The sequence below is a fragment of the Bos mutus genome, chromosome 2 (genome assembly GCF_027580195.1).
Source record: "Bos mutus isolate GX-2022 chromosome 2, NWIPB_WYAK_1.1, whole genome shotgun sequence".
In the NCBI taxonomy this organism is placed as follows: domain Eukaryota; kingdom Metazoa; phylum Chordata; class Mammalia; order Artiodactyla; family Bovidae; genus Bos; species Bos mutus.
Genome location: NC_091618.1, coordinates 32,108,651 through 32,130,260, shown reverse-complemented (window position 1 = coordinate 32,130,260; position 21,610 = coordinate 32,108,651). Strand labels below are relative to the sequence as shown.

At 40.2% G+C, this 21,610-nt stretch overlaps 1 long non-coding RNA gene across 2 annotated transcripts in view; it reads right to left on the bottom strand.

Moving 5' to 3' along the window:
- Positions 1-21,610, bottom strand: part of LOC138989998 (uncharacterized) — a 45,791-nt gene that overhangs the window by 12,840 nt on the left and 11,341 nt on the right. The window contains exon 2 of one of the 2 annotated variants that reach the window (XR_011466195.1): positions 9,465-9,536. This is a non-coding gene — a long non-coding RNA (uncharacterized lncRNA). Of the gene's footprint in view, positions 1-9,464; positions 9,537-20,636; positions 20,888-21,610 lie in introns of those variants that run through there. The other variant, XR_011466190.1, reaches the window with a different exon arrangement.

Here is a 21,610-nt window from a genome sequence, read left to right as displayed (position 1 = left end):
CAGGCTATAGTCCACGGGGTCACAAAAGACTTGGACACGACTGAGCGACTAAGTGACGACAATAACAGCAGCATCCAGACATCTGCAGTCCTGTCCCAACTGATCAGTAAAAACTGTAGATCCTGCCCTTTGAGCAGTGTGTCCTCTAGCATGAGGGCTGGGTCTGCACGTCCTTCCAGTCAACGTATCCATCTTAACCCTCAATCTCCTGCAAAATTACTCAAATAAGAATAGATACTTTTCCTATTTTCCTAAAACACCACTATTTTTGAGAGCTGTAGAAGGGCCTCTGCTCTTGCCTATTTAAGATCCACTCTCCAAATCAGGAGCCAGAAGGCTCTTCCTAAACCATCCATCAGACCTCATTATCTTTCTGCATAAAAGCTTTACATGGATTTCGTTTGGACTGAAAACACAAACTATGGTGTGGCAGGTGAGTTTCCCCAGAAAGTAAACCCTGAGATGGAGGATGATGTACAGAAGTATTTGGGTAGTACTCTCAGGATCAGCTCCGGTGAAGGATGTGAAGGAAGGAAGATTGGACAGAGAGAAACTAGGCTGCAATGAAACCACAACAGAAGCCTCAGTTGAGCAAGAGCCAGGAGGATGGTGCAGAGTGGCCTTTATTGAAGCAAACGGGGTTGAGCCTTTGTATTTCAGTGCCTACTCTTAGGAAGATAGCACAACCTTGGAGTTCCAGGCTCTCTTCAGCCAAGGGCAGCTGCTGAAACCCGCACGCCCTAGAGCCCATTCTCTGTAACAGGAGAAGCCCGTGCATTGCAACTAGAAAAAACCCCACACCATGAAGACTCAGCATGGCCAAAAATAAATAAATAAATTTAAAATGTCTACTAAAGATAAAGACTTTGTTGTTCTTCTTTATCCCTTTTCCCTAGAGCCTAGCATAGTGATGGAAACACAGTAGGTGCATGAATGAGTGAATAAGCAGTGTATTCTAAATTTGAGTACTTTTTATACTTTTCTGCCTCTGGAGACATAGCTTTCTCTGACAGGAGTGCATTCACTGTTTTTCCTCCTAACAAATTTCTACATGGCTCAAATGTCAACCTTTCTGTAAAACATTGCACATCTACCCCTGTGACACTGCCCTCGTCCTTATCCTGTCACTCTAAGCTCTCTGTGTCCAGTTCTACACTAAGCAACGAGGAGGCCACAAGAATAGCACAAACTTTTATTGAACGCCTACTATGAGCCCAGTATTGTTCTATGTGAACGAAACAGACAAGATCTTTCCTTTTGTGAATTTATATTCTAGTTGGGGGAAATGGTCATAAACAAAATAAGTCAGTTATATACTATAGCACGAATGATAGAGGACACTACATATTATTACAAAAATTAAAGAGAGTCATTAGAAGAGAAGACCTTATTGAGACCTGGAAAGGTATAGCAAAGAGCTCTGTGGATATTTGAGTACAAGCTATTCTAAGCAAAGACCAAAAACAATGACCTCGTGGTCAGAGTTCACTTGGCTTCTCTAAGAAGCAGCAAGGAAGCCAGTGAATTAAGAACAATGTGAGTGAGTGGAAGTAGTAGAAGACATTTAAGAGGTAATAGGAGTCAGATTGATGGTGGGGTCGGGCAGGGAGTGGCTTGTAGGTCAAAATCAGGGAGATGGGAGCCATCAGAGGTCCTGACATGAGTTTTGGGAACAGGTTGTAGGGAGAGAGCAAGAGTGAAAGCTGGGGAACCTTCGGGGGCCACAGAAGTGACCCAGGTGAGAGATGATGGCAGCTTGGACATAAAGGCATCAGTGGAGGTGGTGAGAAATGGTCAGGCTCTGGATATATTTTGAAGACAGAGCTATCAAGGTCTGTTCTTGGATTGCACATGAGGTGAGCATGAGTCGACAATGATTCTTGGGTTTCTCATCTAAGTATGGTATGACCATTCCCTGAGATGGGTAAGATGGCAGGAAGGTTGATGAAGAGGAGAGGAGAAATCAGGACTGTGGTGAGTTTGAGATATCTAATAGGCATCCAAATAGAGATTTGAAGTTACCCACAAACTAGGAGGAAAACTTAGGGTTCAAATAAAGGAAAGATTTTATTAAAAATGAGTTACTGTAGCAAATGATATGATAGATCAATAAAAGGCTTTACAATAAGTGATAAAAGCAGGAAGAATTCAGCTACAGTACCAAAACATGGATTTCATGGATATGTTCTTGGAAAATACTCAAATTCTAGACAACACATGGATTTTTCTTATGTTACATGATAGCTACAGTTGGAGATAACTCTGTGTAGGAAAAATAAAAGATCAGGCTTAATGATCTTTAGATTCTTTTTTTTTCTCCTTCTCTTTCTTTTTCCTCTTTCCTCTCTCTTTTTCTTCCTCTTCCTTTCCTCTTTCAATTCTCTGTCTCCTGTCAATTCCTTAAGCTTGTCAATGGCCACTCCATACATTCTCACTACTCATCAACTCACTTATGTTGAACTCTAGTCATATGACCTAATTAAAACAAAATATATGTATTTTAAACAATTTTTTCTCCTCCAAAATCAGATTTTCCCCTATCAGTGTGTGCTTGATGGGCTAATATCTTCTGCTTCTGTTAGGACCATACCTAACAGAAGCAGAAGATATTAAGAAGAGGTGGCATGAATACACAGAAGAACTGTACAAAAAAGATCTTCATGACCCAGATAATCATGATGGTGTGATCACTCACCTAGAGCCAGACATCCTGGAATGTGAAGTCAAGTGAGCCTTAGGAAGCATCACCACGAACAAAGCTAGTGGAGGTGATGGAATTCCAGTTGAGCTATTTCAAATCCTAAAAGATGATGCTGTGAAAGTGTTGCACTCAATATGCCAGCAAATTTGGAAAACTCATCAGTGGCCACGGGACTGGAAAAGGTCAGTTTTCATTCCAATCCCAAAGAAAGGAAATGGCAAAGAATGCTCAAACTACCACACAATTGCACTCATCTCACACGCTAGTAAAGTAATGCTCAAAATTCTCCAAGCCAGGCTTCAACAATACATGAACCATGAACTTCCAAATGTTCAAGCTGGTTTTAGAAAAGACAGAGGAACCAGAGATCAAATTGCCAACATCTGCTGGATCATGGAAAAAGCAAGAGAGTTCCATAAAAACATTTATTTCTGCTTTATTGACTATGCCAAAGCCTTTGACTGTGTGGATCACAATAAACTGTAGAAAATTCTGAAAGAGATGGGAATACCAGACCACCTGACCTGCCTCTTGAGAAACCTGTATGCAGGTCAGCAAGCAACAGTTAGAACTGGACATGGAATAACAGACTGGTTCCAAATAGGAAAAGGAATACGTCAAGGTTGTATATTGTCACCCTGCTTATTTAACTTCTATGCAGAGTACATCATGAGAAATGCTGGGCTGGAGAAAGCACAAGCTGGAACCAATATTGCTGGGAGAAATCTCAATAACCTCAGATATGCAGATGACACCACCCTTATGGCAGAAAGTGAAGAACTAAAGAGCCTCTTGATGAAAGTGAAAGAGGAGAGTGAAAAAGTTGGCTTAAAGCTCAATATTCAGAAAATGAGGATCATGGCATCCGGTCCCATCACTTCATGGCAAATAGATGGAGAAACAGTGGAAACAGTGGCTGACTTCATTTTTTGGGGCTCCAAAATTACTGCAGATGGTGACTGCAGCCATGAAATTAAAAGATGCTTACTCCTTGGAAGAAAAGTTATGACCAACCTAGGCAGCATTTTAAAAAGCAAAACCATTACTTTGCCAACAAAGATCTGTCTAGTCAAGGCTATGATTTTTCCAGTAGTCATGTATGGATGTAAGAGTTGGACTATAAAGAAAACTGAGTGCCAAAGAATTGATGCTTTTGAGCTGTGGTGTTGGAGAAGACTCTTGAGAGTCTTTTGGACTGCAAGGAGATCCAACCAGTCCAATCTAAAGGAGATCAGTCCTGGGTGTTCATTGGAAGGAGTGATGTTGAAGCTGAAACTCCAATGCTTTGGCCACCTGATGTGAAGAGCTGACTCATTGGAAAAGACCCTGATGCTGGGAAGGACTGAGGGCAGGAGGAGAAGGGGATGACAGAGGATGAGATGGTTGGATGGCATCACTGACTCAATGGGCATGAGTTTGAGTAAACTCCGGGAGTTGGTGATGGACAGGGAGGTCTGGCGTGCTGCATCCATAGGGTCTCAAAGAGTCAGATAGTAGCCTATCCCTTCTGCAGGGGATCTTCCTGACCCAGGAATTGAACAGGGGTCTCCTGCACTGCAGGTGGATTCTTTACCAGCCGAGCCACCAGAGAACCCCTGCTATCAGAGTTCTGTGAAAATAATTGGAGTGCTGCATCCATAGGGTCTCAAAGAGTCAGATAGTAGCCTATCCCTTCTGCAGGGGATCTTCCTGACCCAGGAATTGAACGGGGGTCTCCTGCACTGCAGGTGGATTCTTTACCAGCCGAGCCACCAGAGAACCCCTGCTATCAGAGTTCTGTGAAAATAATTGGAAGAAATTAGTTAGTGCCACTTCACATTTTGAGGGGGAGGACCGGGAAGCAGAAGAGAGCATCTCACAATATACAGTTAATTAATAAAACTATTCGGAGTCTTAGAAAGACCACAGGCTGGTGTTTCCATCATGAAATAGGAAAATGGATATATTTGAAAGGACAACTGCATTATTCTTGCATATATTCACTGAGAGTTTAAAAAAATGGTTTATAACTTTTCTACAAGTTTTGGCAGTAAAAAAATCATTTCACATATTCTTTCATTGGTAGTAAATATACAACCAAGTTTATGTGGGCTTCCATTTTTAAACTACTGCTTATTAGAACCCACATTTGGTTCCAATCTCTTCCATTTAGAAAGATACAGTGTTTGGTTTGGCTTTTTTTTTTTTTTTTTAAAGGAGTAGGCTTTATTAATCTAGCTCTCTAACACTAGAGGCTAAAATTCAACTGGATTATAACTAACTATATAAAGAGTGCTGCCGGCAAGCCACAAGGGGTTGGGGCCTGGCCACAGACATCCACCAAGATCAGCCTCCAAACACATAATTGGCAGGACTTTTGTCCTTTCATAGTGTTACAGAAGATAACAATGTGTTGTACAATTGATGTTATATTAAATTTGCTGAGTTACAGTACCATAAGCCTAAGTTTGTGTGTGGGTGTATGTATGAAAAAATATAGATCAAACACCATTTATACTTAGTACTACAAATGGGCTAACAATTTAACATTAACAATCTGAGATATATTGGCAAATGTAGCATATTTATTTATTCCTTTGATAAACATGTTTTCAAATACATAATTACTGAAGGCACACATCAATTTTCCTGAGTGGTAAGAATACCATACTGAAAAAACACACTTAGTGACTGCCCTTAGAAATTTTAGTTTACTGGGAAATATGGGCAATAAAAGAAGTAATTAAAATACGGTGCCATGAATGTTACAAAAGGAGAAATTTGGGGAACAATAGAAGTACAGAGCACAGAAACAAAAAATTCCTGTTGGAGGAAGTGATATTTTTGGCTTCATCTCAGAAATTAACTAGTGAATGTGACGTGTATGTGTCATGGTGTGGTGGGTGTTGAGATCTTCTTCACACCATATTTACTTATAATTTACTATCTCTCTTTTGGAAAACATATATTGCAATTTTTTTTTTTTTTGGTGTTGCAATTCTTTTTCTTTTTTGGAAGGAGAAACAAGAGAAATCAATGATAAGCAATGATACTGCCAACGCCCAGTTCCGTCATTTACTGTATCTACACATTTCTCTACTGATAAAAAGACACAATCTATTCTGAGAAACCAACATCTCTCCTAGAGAGGTTAACCGAAGCAGCAAAAGCTGACAGGTACAAAATAAGTCAAATATTAGGTGTGACCAGATCCTTATCCTGGACAATGTTGTGATATGGAGATTTAATTTTACCCTGCAGTTTGATGGAACTTTCATGGCCAGAGTCAATTTCAAGTAAAATTATCTGTCCCAGCTTAATCTAAGTGAAAGGAAACATTTTAGAGATTTTTGTAATGAGCACTACCTTCCAGACAGGGAGTTGGCCCACCCCTGTGGCCTGCAGGCCAAATCCTCCTTGTTTTAGCTATTTAATCACACAAAGGATCCCTGAAGGCCCACTCAGATGAGCCCAGATGAGCTCAGGAAAAACAGAGGGAGAAGAGCGAGTCTGTCCTCGGCAGGCACAGGGCGGGTCACTTGGCTTAGATGAATCTACTGGGCTTTCATATCTCTCGACCACCCCCTGTGCTCTTAGATGTCATCATTTTACCCTCCTTCTCAGAGCTGCCTTGTAAAATTCATGGGAAACTTTCAGAAGCTACTGAAGAAGTAACAGGGTAAAAAAAGCACCATAGATGTGTTCACAGCAGCTGTGAAGTAGGTTCAATTTTTAACAGCTATTCTGAATTCTCTTCTTCACATGGAAATAAAATTGGTAAATTTAAGCACTAATCTGGACATAGGAAAAGAATATTAGACACTTACAAGCAGCAAAATCATTTATGAGAGTTCTAGGTACATTATCTTATTATGCACATAATAAAAAGATGAGTTTTAAGCAAACAATTTAGTGATAATAAAACCAATAATTCCATCTGTCACTGACAAATAAACCTATGGTTTAAAAGGCCAAAAGACTAATTAAAACAGAAAAGAAGAAAGAAGGAACTTCCCAGCAAGTTTACTGGCAAGATACACATGACTGAATTTTTTTTAAGTAGACACACATAGGTGTGGAAAGAAACTGCAGAGAGAAAGGATTAGGACAGTTCAGTTCAGTCGCTCAGTTGTGTCCAACTCTTCGCGACCCCATGGATCGCAGCATGCCAGGCCTCCCTGTTCATCACCAACTCCCAGAGTTCACTCAGACTCACGTCCATCGAGTCAGTGATGCCATCCAGCCATCTCATCCTCTGTCGTCCCCTTCTCCTCCTGCCCCCAATCCCTCCCAGCATCAGAGTCTTTTCCAATGAGTCAACTCTTCGCATGAGGTGGCCAAAGTACTGGAGTTTCAGCTTCAGCATCATTCCCTCTAAAGAAATCCCAGGGCTGATCTTCAGAATGGACTGGTTGGAGAAGATCTCAAGAGTCTTCTCCAACACCACAGTTCAGAAGCATCAATTCTTCGGCGCTCAGCCTTCTTCACAGTCCAACTCTCACATCCATACATGACCACTGGAAAAACCATAGCCTTGACTAGACAGACCTTTGTTGGCAAAGTAATGTCTCTGCTTTTGAATATGCTATCTAGGTTGATCATAACTTTCCTTCCAAGGAGTAAGCATCTTTTAATTTCATGGCTGCAGTCACCATCTGCAGTGATTTTGGAGCCCCAAAAAATAAAGTCTGACACTGTTTCCACTGCTTCCCCATCTATTTCCCATGAAGTGATGGGACCGGATGCCATGATTAGGACAAAGAACCTCAAATTTCTTTAGGATCCAATCCCTCTGGTTTAATTAAAAGAAAAGATACAGAGAAAATAGTGGGGAGATGTGAATTCTGTATAAAATTTTGGATTCCCATCCAATTTAAGAAATGTTTAGAGAAGATAAATTACATTGAGTGATGCAAAGATGAGGGAGAGAAGGAAGATGGTTTAATCAGAGAGAAGGAAGAAGGGAAAGAGTCCACAGAGAGAGAAGTCTGAGAAAAGCAGAGGAGGGGCAAGTGAGGTTCTTGCTGAGGGTGTGTGTGTGTGTGTGTGTGTGTGTGTGTGTGCTAGTTGCTCAGTTGTATCTGACCCTTTGTGACCCCATGGACTAGTCTGTCAGGTTCCTCTTTCCATGGAATTCTCTACTCAAGAATACTGGAGTGGGTTGCCATTTCCTTCTCCAAGGGATCTTGCTGACCCAGGGATCGAACCTGCGTCTCTTGTGTCACCTCTGGTGGCAGGCAGATTCTTTACCATGTGAGCCACAAGAGAAGCCCGAGGGAATGTTAACCAACAATTATTACCAAAGGACAGTTTTTTAAGCTAGAAAATAAAAAGAAGAAAAGTCCTGCTCAGTAATTCTCAGAGGTAGCCTTTAAAAACAGCAAGGTGTTCTCATGGTTCCTCTCGTGGATTTGCACTGAACTACCCCATTTATACCAGCAGTTGCACACGGGGATCTGTTGTCCAAATATGACCGGCTCCGTGTATAATTTTTCTGCGTAGTGATTTTGTATTTGTATGTTTATGGGGGGATTTTTGTCAACATTTAAATTTTGGCACTATTTACATTTTTTCTTTTTTAATAACAGATTTCTAGTTTCTGTTAAAAAAATTGAAAAATCTGGCAGGACTGATATCATTTGCCCAATTTTCCCCGATCATCACCAGCCACGTCATTTATTTCTTTTGACTGCCTCTGCAGACATTTCAGCCTGTGCTCTCCTCATCTACGCTTGTACCAGCATCAGGCATTTTCAGGACCTATTCAGAAACAGAAGGGGCCCTAGAGAGCACAGGATGACTGACTCCGAGATCTCTTTCTTACTTTCTTATTACAGAAATTTAAAAATTCTGTCAGTGCAACTAGAGATTATTATACTAACTAAAGTAAGTCAGAAAGAGAAAGACAAATACTGTATGATATTAATTATATGTGGATCTAAAATATGATGCAAAGGAAACTACCTATGAGACGGAAACAGAATCACAGAAGTAGAGAACAGACTGGTAGTTGCCAAAGGGTAGGGGGTTGGAGGAAAGATGGAGCAGAAGGTTGGGATTTAGCAGATATAAGTTTTTTCTGTATAGAATGGATAAATAACAAGGTAGGTCCTATTGTATAGCACAGAGAACTATATTCAGTATCCTGTGATAAACCATAATGGAAAAGAATATTTTAAAAGGATATATATATATATATATATATATATATATATATAAAATGCATGCATTGCATGCATACTCAGTCACTTCAGTAGTGTCTGACTCTTTGCAGCCCCCTGGACTATAGCCCGCCAGGCTCCTCTGTCCATGGGATTCTCCAGGCCAGGATACTAGAATGGGTTGCCATACTGTCCTCCAGGGGATGTTCCCAACTCAGGAATCGAACCCACATCTCCTGCATTGGCAGATGGATTCTTTAGCATTGAGCTACCAGGGAAGCCCATATATATAACTGAATCACTTTACTGGACAGCAGAAATTAACACATTATAAATCAACTATATGTCAATAAAAATATCGATAAGAAAATAATTTAAAATTCTGTCAAAATTACTTATTTGCCTATCTATTTTCCTACTAGATTTAAAACTCCACCAGAAAAAACAAACTGTTAAAAAACCTCAACCAATGTTTGATCCATCATTTCCTTCCCAGCATTTAATATAAGCAGTAAGTGATTCAATGAATCTTGAAAGCCACAGACAATCCCACAATAACCAAGCACTGGACCAGAGGCCCAAAACACAGCTCAGACCAACACCCATGGAAACTCATGACTCACCGGAATACAGTCCTTCTGCCTTACGGAAACTAACTGCTTCTGTTCCGACCCACTTGATATGCAAGTCGACAACTGGAAAGGAAAATGTGAGTTTGTCAGTATGGCAAGATACTTCTGAACCAAAAGCAAAACTCCAGGATAAGAGTGAGAGGCGATAAAATAAGCTATATATTCATAGTAGAGTCAAATTTTATGCACAGTAATATAAATGTTTCACAGGGGAGGGAGTTGGGGCAGGTGGAGAAAACGTAGTTTTCATTAATGTCTATAGTGATCTCCTATTGCCTTCAACCCCCTAGTCCTGCTGATTCAGTGGAATAAATCTGTTAATAAAAAGAATGTTTTAAGAAATTATTAAAACCTCAGTCTCTTGCAATCTAAAGCAAATGCATTTGTAATTAGTCCAAAGTTTGAACACGCTATTAGACCATTTCATTTTTCTCAAGCAATCTTCCTTCCTCCTCCTCTGTCTCAGTGTAACATTCAGACATCATGTTGCTCAGGGTCTCTGGTCACACAGCTTTCCTCTCAATCACCAGGGAATGATGTTGATGATCTCATGCAAGGTAACTGCTCTGATCTGGCCCTGGCTACTCTGAATTGTGTTGCATTCTACATTGTGGCACTCCATATTCTTGCCTGGGAAATCCCATGGGCAGAGGAGCCTGGAGGGCTACAGTCCAGGGGTGTGGCAAAAAGTCAGACACGACTGAGCACAGCACCACCACTACGTTGTGGTTAATCTTACATATCCTTTGGTTAAGTAATGGTTTTGTACTGCGTTTCTATTCTGATGCTAACCACCGTAGTTAGCACTAGATTCTACAGATTTAAGGACACAGTCCCCAACAAGACTACCTTCAGTGAAGATGCCAGTCACAAGTGCAGGGATCCCCAGGACACCACAAGCCTGACCAGCTGGCTCAAATCCTGGGAGTTCCCAAGATCTCCACTCAGGTTTGATCATTTGCTAGAATGACTAACAGAACTCAGGAAAGTGCTATACTTACAACTACAGTTTTACTATACAAGCTATAAATCTGGACTGGCTAGATGAAGAGACACTTAACATGAGGTCTGGAAGGGTCCCAAAGGCAGAGCATCTGTGCCTTCTCTCCATGGAAACCAGAGTGTGTCATCCTAATCAGTAAGTTCCACCAAGCTTAAAACTACACTTATCAAACTCGTCTTTAAATTCCATCCTCCCCTCCCCGTCTGCAACATCCACAACCACACACTTTGAAACTGTAATAAAACACTAGGTTACAAGAGAAAAGGGCTTGAAGCATATAGACAATTTTCCTCCCCAAATTGTCTAATTTTGATAAAATTAGGAGATGTAACTCGTGCTGCAATTCATGGGGTCGCAAAGAGTCGGATACGACTGAGCAAGTGAACTGAACTGAACTGAATTCATTTACATATTAGGAAATTCATTTTACAAAACGGACCCTTGAATATATCAAGTACTGGATACCTCTGTTGAGGGGAATGATGAGACTTTTACTTTTATACTGCATATAAAACATGTTTCACTTTCTTGTATTTTTGTGTTTAAAATGTTTTAAACAGATAGAAAAATTAGTCAGTCAAAATACATTCTTCCTCTTGTTTTCGAACAAGGATGTAGTTTCAAGAGGGACATAACTGGGATAATGAGAAAAGAAAAGGGTCCCATCTAGTTGCCCCAGATCAGTGCCTCTGAGACACGAGACCCAGGTCACTCTTGCATCCATAGGTTAATACAGGGGGAACACAAGTCAGGTGTTGATGCCATCAGGATTCTGATGGATTGTTAGTAGGATCAGGATGCCTTCTGCCTTCTTCCCAGACTCACAGAGCTCCTATGGACTCCTGTCTCTGAAAGTTTTCAGTCCTTCCAAGTTCTGTTGCACAATTTCTCACTCAGTCATATTCATACAACCCCAGTTCATGTTCCAAGAATTTGTCTGTTGATTTGAGTGTTTGGTTCCATAGCATACATTTTGCCATAGATGCTGTATTATAAATGATGGTTAAATCCTCAAAACTGCCCACGAAAAGCTCTTTAAAGTTAATGTATTTGAAATATATACTACAGATAGTACCATATTAACTATGCTTAACCAGCATGTATAATAACCATGTTTATAGAGAGGAAAACATATTTCATTTTGCAACTAGAGATGCCAGGATTGTACCTGGAGAGAGGAGAATTGAGAGTAAGAGGAAATTGGTCAGGGGGGAAACCAAGGACTTCATCACTTTATGGACATCAGAAGAAGTACCTGACCTGGGCATCTTTTGCCCTTAATCTGTTCATCTTTTATCCAGAAATGATAGTTTGACTTTACTTTGGAGAACTACCCCTATCCTTCTCCGTGTATGTGCTTTGGATGGTCTTACCTTCCCTATGACTCCAAGGTGGGGAATGCATGACCCAGGCAGTCCTGGCCACAATTTGCAGTTCAGCGATGGCCATGGTCTTTCTCTCCAGTTAGATCACGGACAACAGGAGGGCACATAGCATGACCTAAACACATTTGTATCTTCCAGGCGACATAGCACAGTGCGGAGTACTAACAACGCAGCCATGTCCAGGTAAGGAAGAGAAGGCAGCTGATCCGAGACCATGTGTCAGGCTTTTTACATAGCCTACTGAAGTGTTATGTAACTTCCTGGAACAATAATTGTTGCCAATTAGTGTTTTACCGGAAACCTGTTATATTCTGGAAATAAAATCTAAATAATCATACTAATTTTAAAATATTTAAGTTTTTTAATAGGACTATGATAAGGAAAATATGTAATTCTCCTTAACAATTTATAGTGGTACATAGCTCACTTGCCATAAGAAGGAACAATAATAATGTCTGCTCTACCTGACTCACAGGTTAAAAATCCTCTCTTGAGAGTTTTAAAGATTAAAAGGGATACATTTTGTGAATGAACTATGCACTATACAGATAGTATTATTATTATTATCATTACTGTTATTATTATTGCCATCTCTTATCCATTCAAATCAATTAAGACATGAAAAACAAGTCAGGACTGATTGAAGCCATGTAAGCTACAAACTTCTCTATAATTTGAGGTGAATGAATAAATTAAACCATATCTCACACACACACACATACATAAACTCACACAACACCTGCCAAAGAATCTTAAATATGATTATTTCAGGATGAGATGGTTGGATGGCATCACCAACTCGATGGACATGAGTTTGAGCAAACTTTGGGAGCTGGTGATGGACAGGGAAGCCTGGTGTGCTGCAGTCCCATGGGGTCTCAGTCGGACATGACTGAGTGACTGAACTGAACTGAATATAAATAAAATAAGTGATAATTGTGTCCCTAGGGAAGTGATGAATTTTCTTATAATTTGGCAATGCTGCTGTTGCTGCTAAGTCGCTTCAGTCGTGTCCGACTCTGTGCGACCCCATAGACGGCAGCCCACCAGGCTCCTCTGTCCATGGGATTCTCCAGGCAAGAACACTGGAGTGGGTTGCCATTTCCTCCTCCAATGCATGAAAGTGAAAAGTCAAAGTGAAGTCGCTCAGTCGTGTCCGACTCCTAGCGACCCCATGGACTGCAGCCTACCAGGTTCCTCTGTCCATGGATTTTTCCAGGCAAGAGTACTGGAGTGGGGTGCCACTGTCTTCTCCAATTCGGCAATAGAACTCCTTAATAATAGGAATTTGCATTCATGTTGTTGGTTAACAGCTTTGCCTTAACACATGAAAGTATTCATCTCTATTCTAAACATCATTTTTTAGTAGTTGTTGTTTTTTGCCCAAATAATATATCTATTCTCTCAGATTGTTACCGGAGTATCTCTTTTAAAAACTGGCTGTGATTAGCTTGGCTTTGAGTTTGTACCGCAGGAGCCTCAGAGACCATACAGAAACCTTGATTTCCCTGGTACAAGTCTGTTCCTCATTATCCAAAATATATCCTTACTTGGAAACTACACCCACGTTCTTTCAAATATCATCCAGTCTGACACAGTATAATGATCTTCCCTATCTGAGGACACAGTAAGAGCAAGTGGCAGGAGAGGGAAAATGAATCAGTGACTTTTTGTCCCTGACTCTGCCCTGGGCATCCTGTCTCATTATCTGGGAGAAAGGGCAGAAGACTGCTTACCTCCCCATAGAGTACCTACCAACAGCTTAAAATATTCAGCCAGTGGTCTGAGCCTTACTTTCAGTGAGTTCTCAAGAAAACATGTGGCACTGGAGCACCTGAAGAACCAGCATGGTTAAACCATGGATGCTTTCAAACCAAGCATCTTGCTTTCATTTCCATTTGTTTAAAAAGTAAATCAATGAATAAATAATAAAAAGCTCCAGACAGAGCATTGTATAGCAAGGCATTTGTCAAAGAGCCAAAGAAATCTGGACATCATCAATTACACTGGAAAAGCATATTGTAATGCAGGATTAGGGCAATGAGGCCAGTACAAAACTCCAGCAGGGAAAGTCAGCATGAAATTCCACTCGTAAATTCAGCAGCAACTCTGACTATAACCAGTCCTTCAGCTATGAAATGAGAACCTCTTAGAAATCACTCTTCTTTTCATCTAGAGGCAACACGTGCTAAGTCCTTCAGTCGTGTCCAACTCTTTGTGACCCTATGGACCATAGTCCACCATGCTCCTCTGTCTAAGAGGCTTCTCCAGGCAAGAATACTGGAGTGGGTTGCCATTTCCTCCTCCAGGGGATCTTCCAGACCAATGGGTCGAATCCATATCGCTTATGTCTCCTACACTGGCAGGCAGATTCTTTTTACCACTAGGGCCATCTGGGAAGCCCACCCAACTCTAATTCCAGATCTGCCCGACATGGACCGAGAAACTTGAGCAGAGCATTCCAGCAAGTGCCAAGGACAGTTCCCTACACATGGTGCACATTTGTGGCTAAATTTACATCTACCTCTCTGTTCCTAAGATTTCTTATTTAGAAAATCACCCCATTAACACAGTAAATAACATTCCCATGCTTACACTGTGTACCACTACATCATTCTTCCTGGTTTAAAAACTATTCTCATACTCATACTCTCATGAAACATTCATATTAACTGTGGAACAAAGATGGAACAAGTGTTATTATCATGTCACAGATGAGATAAAGCTCAGGTTCATTAACTAGCAGTCACACAGCTATTAATAGTAGGTTGTGTAGCTATTTAACTCTTCATAGAGTTGTTGGATAACTTCCAAGAGAACGCATCTAAAATTACCTGGTAGGTAGGAAAGACCCCATAAGTAGTAGTTATATGGAGAGGTAGGACACAGTAATTAAATCATAGGTTTTGAGTTTTCTATCTAGGCTTCATCACTTATCAGTGTTGTGACATTAGGAAAGCTTCTAAGCCTTCTCGAATTCATTTCCCTCACCTGTGAAACAGGAATAAGAACTGCTACCTCATTCAATTGTTGTGAAAAGTAGATGAAAAACCATAGACAAAGCACACAACACATAACTCAGATTCTCCAAGCATGTTATTACCTCTGTAAGTGATAAATGTGAAAATAAAACAAGATAACTTACATGATGATAGAACAAAGTCATGACTGAAAACACTTTGAAGGAAAAATGCAAAGCAAAGAGAATGGATGAGAAAAAGAAGCAGACTGACTGAAAGTAAAAATCATTACTTCATTATAATAACTTACTAATTGTTTTTGCTATTGAAAATCCATAGTATCATGAACCTAGCCCACTTCACATGAGATAATATAATGGGGAAACAATTGCAAAGGACATGAGAGTGGAGAAAAAGAGTTGAGGAGACAGGAAACATACTTCAATTCTTAAAATGCCTTAGTCTTAGAATCATCTAAAGTTATTACAACTCTATATAAGGAAATTTAGCAAGAGGCAAAGACAAGAGAGAAGTTAAAAACACAAGGTTACCAAAGTGTGAGGGAGCAATTTGAGAGGAGTTGGGAAGAAAATGTTGACAATAAATTAAAGCCTTAAAGGAAGGAGATTTACCAAGCAGATTATGCTGATCCATCAAAAACAAGGCGTTACATCCACCACCTCCTTTTACTCTCAGGATCACTATCACTTATTAAAAGTGAGTTGGACATCTTTTACTGTGCAGCTATCTTTGTAGAAAGGTCTTCTCATTCTTTCTTTCCAGGAGAAGGTCAGATCTGTCTCCTGGATTTCTGTACAAGAGATGCTGAGCAGCCTCTGCCTCCTCCTCAAACTTCAAAATGGCCGTTGAGGACTTTTTCAGACTCCGTCCAGGTGGGCAAGATGGTTTTGAGAGGCCAGGGTCATTTTTAAGAACCACAACTCCACTAGTAGCATTATGATGCTTATTTCTCTCCAAGGCCTTTCTGGCACCTGAAGGAATTTTTCATATTAATTTTCTAATGATCTATCTTGGAAAGAGACAGTAGTAGGCTTCCTCTTTTGTACCGTTTCCTTCAAAAAAATGCCAGATAGTTTTAATGTATTAGCATTTCAATAAAACTAATCCTTTCTTTATAATAAATTATAATGATCTTGTAAAAGGCAGCATTGAGATATATATATATATATATATATATATCATCAGTTCAGTTCAGTTCAGTCGTTCAGTCGTGTCCGACTCTTTGCAACCCCATGAATCGCAGCACGCCAGACCTCCCTGTCCATCACCATCTCCCGGAGTTCACTCAAACTCATGTCCATCGAGTTGGTGATGCCATCCAGACATCTCATCCTCTGTCGTCCCCTTCTCCTAATGCCCCCAATCCCTCCCAGCATCAGAGTCTTTTCCAACGAGTCAACTCTTCGCATCAGGTGGCCAAAGTACTGGAGTTTCAGCTTTAGCATCATTCCTTCCAAAGAAATCCCAGGGCTGATCTCCTTCAGAATGGACTGGTTGGATCTCCTTGCAGTCCAAGGGACTCTCAAGAGTCTTCTCCAACACCACAGTTCAAAACCATCAATTCTTTGGTGCTCAGCTTTCTTCACAGTCCAACTCTCACATCCATACATGACCACTGGAAAAACCATAGCCTTGACTAGACGAACCTTTGTTGGCAAAGTAATGTCTCTGCTTTTCAATATGCTATCTAGGTTGGTCATAACTTTTCTTCCAAGGAGTAAGCGTCTTTTAATTCCATGGCTGCAATCACCATCTACAGTGATTTTGGAGCTCCAAAAAATAAAGTCTGACACTGTTTCTACTGTTTCCCCATCTATTTTCCATGAAGTGATGGGACCAGATGCCATGATCTTCGTTTTCTGAATGCTGAGCTTTAAGCCAACTTTTTCACTCTCCTCTTTCACTTTCATCATGCACATATATGTGTATGCTACTGCTGCTGCTGCTAAGTCGCTTCAGTCGTGTCCAACTCTGTGCGACCCCATAGATAGCAGCCCACCAGGCTCCCCCATCCCTGGGATTCTCCAGGCAAGAACACTGGAGTGGGTTGCCATTTCCTTCTCCAACGCATGAAAGTGGAAAGTGAAAGTGAAGTTGCTCTGTCGTGTCCGACTGTTTGCAACCCCATGGACTGCAGCCTACCAGGCTCCTCAGTCCATGGGATATTCCAGGCAAGAGTACTGGAGTAGGGTGCCATCGTCTTCTCCGATATATGTGTATATGTGTGTGTATTTGCATTATACTCATGTTCATTATACAAAAAATACAAGCCAAATATAAAAAATAAAACAGAATTAATTGGTTGATTCCCTGACTAATGTGTGTGTGCTCAGTTGTGTCCAACTCTTTGTGACTGCATGGACTGTAGCTCTCCAGGCTCCTCTGTCCATGGAATTCTCTAGGCAAGAACACTGGAGTGGGTTGCCATTTCCTCCTCTAGGGGACCCAGAAATTGAACCTACATCTCCTATATCTCCTGCATTGGCAGGCAGAGGTACAACATAGATATTATGCCTGAAATTAAATTAAATGGCATCTGAGTTTTCAAAGTCAAGGCAAGGGGCCCATAAGGGTACTTGCCAAAGGGGGTCTGTGGACACTATCTGACTTGGGCAGTCAATGCCATGACTTCAAGTTCTGCTAAAGGGGTCCCTACAATAGCCCCCTAAAGAAGGAAGTGTCCTTAACAGTGGCTGATGTACAAATTTCCATGTCTATAATTTGTAAATCTTCCCACTTGACAGCAACTTGCTGGGCTAAGATAGATACTTCACCAAGATCAGCCAATGTCTAAAATGATTCATAGCCTCTGTGAACTGAAGATGGAAATAGGTGTTCAGCTGAGGAATCAGAAAGGTAAACACAACAAAGCTGAGTTATATTAATGACAAACCATAATCCATGAATCATCCCACGTGGCTGGACAGAAAAATGGCGATTCTTTGAGTTTCTTCATCATCATGAGATTTGGCTGTTACTATGGTTTCTGGTCTTCCCTCAGAGCCTAGTAATTCCATTTCTCATGCATTTAAGAGGCCATATGGCTAAGATTTCTTATTTACATGTGTATCCTCTAACCACTTAGGCCTATTCCTTGGAAAGAAAAAAGCATAGTGAGCACAATGATTCTAAGAGTCTCCTTTTTTTTTTCTCATGGAAACTTTTAATTAGAAAACCTTGACTCTCTCAACACTCAACTAATCCTGCCACAATGACTCTCTGCCCAAACCATGGGTGTTTACCCTGGACTGCCTTCTATTCATCTGTATGCCTTGTCTCCCAAATCAATTATGAGTTTTTGGAGGAGAAAGAACTCTGTCTGGATCTGGTATAAAGTTGACCAGTCATTTTCAAAATGGTCTGGACTAAAGATTGCACTTCATCAACACTTTCTTCAGTGGGTAAGCAAACACCCTCTTCCTCCAGGGATAAAAATGACGCAAGCGTGTTCTATTTCTTATCTTTTTTGCTTTTTTTAAATTAATCTCTCCCAGCAAGCCTACATTCCCAAACCATTTGCACAATATATTCAGTATGTTTAAGGGATCAGAAAGCTTCCTAGTCCACTTAGGGGTATGTTGACTGAGACTTGTTCCTGTATACTTCTAGTATATTTTTTTAAAAATCTTATCTTTTTATCTTATGTCTTTGAAAATCTACATTTCTCATGTAGATCTTAAACATGACACATCATCACAAATACTATATTTGAGCATTTTGGTCAAAATTCTCTTTGTTTTTTACCCCATGATTTGTATAACCTCAAATAACTGTGGAATCTGTCATACACTTGTTCCTGCAGGAGAGATAAAAGCCAGTGAAAGCAAACCTCACAGTGACCTCACAGGAATTCAGGACTCCCCAGCACTCAGCATTCACAAGCTCACTAAGTATATCTCAGCTTGACTTCCAGGAGCAAAACAGCAGATCCAGCTCACCATTATAAGTCAATTGTTTGTTCACAATATTCACACCTTCCTTGCACAACCAGTATGTGCCAGGTGCTTTCCAGCAACAGTATTCCTCCATAAAGAGCACTGGCAGGAATACAACATTCAAAGCAGATAATACTAGGTTTATAAAATAAATTGCAGGAAAGTACAGGCTAGAAAGGGGGCTGTATCTATTTTTTCCCACTATAACCGTTTATTAAAATATCTTGTTTACAATCAATACTAAAAACAGATTGAGGAAAAGAATTGATACATGTACATGTATAACTGAATCACTTTGCTGTATACCTGAAACTAACACAACACAATTAATTATACACCAATAAAAAATTAAAAAAAATTTTTAATGCTGAAGATTAAGAAAGATTGAATCCTAATGAAAGGAAATGTAAATATGTGTAGATATATGCTTTATGAGGTTGATTTTTATGTAAGATTGTATAAAAGCTGTGACTTGGATTTAGAGGTGGGTACTTTGCACCATAAAATACTTTTTGATCAATGTAACCCCACTTCTCACTTCTGATAAGTCAGGGGTCTGACTAGAGTCTTCTCTGAACTTAGAGTTTTTTGGGTTTGTTTGTATGTTTGTTTGCAGAAAGGATACAAGTTTCTCTAGTCACTCTTACCTCATGCACAGCCACTAGCATTATCCAAGAAAACACTGACATTTCATGGTGCTAAGTACCTTGGTCAGTATCCCCACTCCTCTCTTCAACTTTTTACTTTCTTTCCTAACCCCATTCTCCAACCTCCATCTCCATCTTCCCACTCAGCAAAATAATTCTACTTGCGTCTTTTTTCCATAAGGATGTGTTTCTCTTATACTTGCATTCTCCTACTGCTTAACGAATCAACTGCAGCTGGCCTTATCAAAAAACATAAGCCACACGCTACACATCAGAATGGTTTAACACAGTGTCAGATTCTGACCTGCGTTTAGCTTTGGCTCTGTAAACTTACCCTCGATGCCAAATGTCACGTTTGACGTAGAGGCAAGTGCTGTGCTGTTTAGATGTTCCTGACAGCATCTAAATCCATTACTTCATTGAGATATTTTGCTCAATGTCTTCTTCCTTCTATGGATGAATTAATTGTGCCCAACACTGGCCATCCTCACTCCAGAGCCCAGCCAGCTATGACAACCCAGTCAACAACTCTGGGATTGAGTCCCCCTCCCTCTTGATTTATGGAGGTTCAGACAATCTGTACCAGCAAGAAAAGAAAGTTGCATTGAAGGGAAAGACGACCAGGGTAGATTTTACTCTTTTACTTACGGTAGCTTGAATCATAGGAAACTGATGTTTTTGTCAGTCAAACATGGTCAAACAACAATTTTGTGATTCAGTGCAATGCATAAAACAATGCACTCACAGTTCAACAAAGTCACAAACACTATCGTACTCCACGAGAGTGAAAATGAAAGGGGTCTTAAAAGGTCAATGCCTGCTGCTATACATTAAACCCCAGAAGTATGGAAATGCTCTTTAAAAGTGTATATGCTTGAAGGCTTAGCCTTTAATGCTTTTATTTTTAAATACTGAACAAGAGTGACAAAACCCCTGCTCCTCGTTGGAGGAAATGAAAGCACCACACCCAGACAAGCAAGATGGATGGAAAAACATGAGAATGAAGAACACTTTTCTTATTTTGCTCCAGGATCCAAAGGACTGATTCAAGAGGGTGCTTCACTGCGGTTGATAACTCATCCAAACACGAACCTCAGAGGGGGCACCACCCTCCCACAGGGTATGGGAGGAGAGACTGGCCCAGAGAGGCATGACTAATGCAAGGTCATCCAGGAGTCCGCAGGCTGAACATATCGTGAACCTCAACGCTACCAATGTCTGGCCTTTGCTTCACCAGGAGCTTCACTTCCTCTTTAAAAGACATAACCAAGGAATACAAAACCAAAGGCCTTCAGTGCCCCCAGCCAACCCATTTAAGGAAGAAACACAGACACTCCTTTCAGCAGATCTACTCCTTTGAGAAATCCAGACATTTGATGGGCAATAATACATCTTTCAACTTTTTCCTTCCAAGGTCATCTTCAACTTCATATTCCCCAGAGTTTTCAATGTAAGAGTCTCTCCTATAAAACAACATATGCCTGTAAGCATATACACTAAGTATCTGAGTTCTATCTCAAATATAAGAATCAAGCAAAACTTAAAGCTCAAATATCTGTGGTGAATTAAGGGTACAGTTAAAAAGTTATTCCAATAAATGAAACTTTATTTAGACTATCCAGGGAAAATGTTACTATAAGGTTGTAATTATTATAGCACTGTATACTTTGGTCCCATTATTTCCAGACTTTTGCCCCAAAATATGGGTTTTAAATCAAAATGATATTCAGATTCTTTGAAAAAGAAATTCAGCTTAAATGATGGGCATGCTACACAGATACCGTGTATGCATATCTGGAAAACAGACACACACACTGGCCCCCAGAGCTGGGGCTCTATCCTAACAAACTTTTGAAATTATTTAAATAGCTTACTTCAAATCCATTTAAAAAGAAAAACAAATGGGAACATAGAGTTACCATCTAACCAAATCTCTCACCTCTAAATAAATAGAACAAAAGGATAACATGCATAATTGAAACCCACAGGCTCCCAAATCTTATTTAAGGCACCACTTTTCATATTAATTTTTACCATACTTTGACCAGAACCCCTAAAAATAAGAACCATATGTTCAAATTCTTCTCCTTCTCCACATTTCAAACTTTATTCCACTTAACAAATATTTATTGAGCACCTAGACGATGCACATCACAGGGCTAAATGCTGATGGAAACATAAAAATA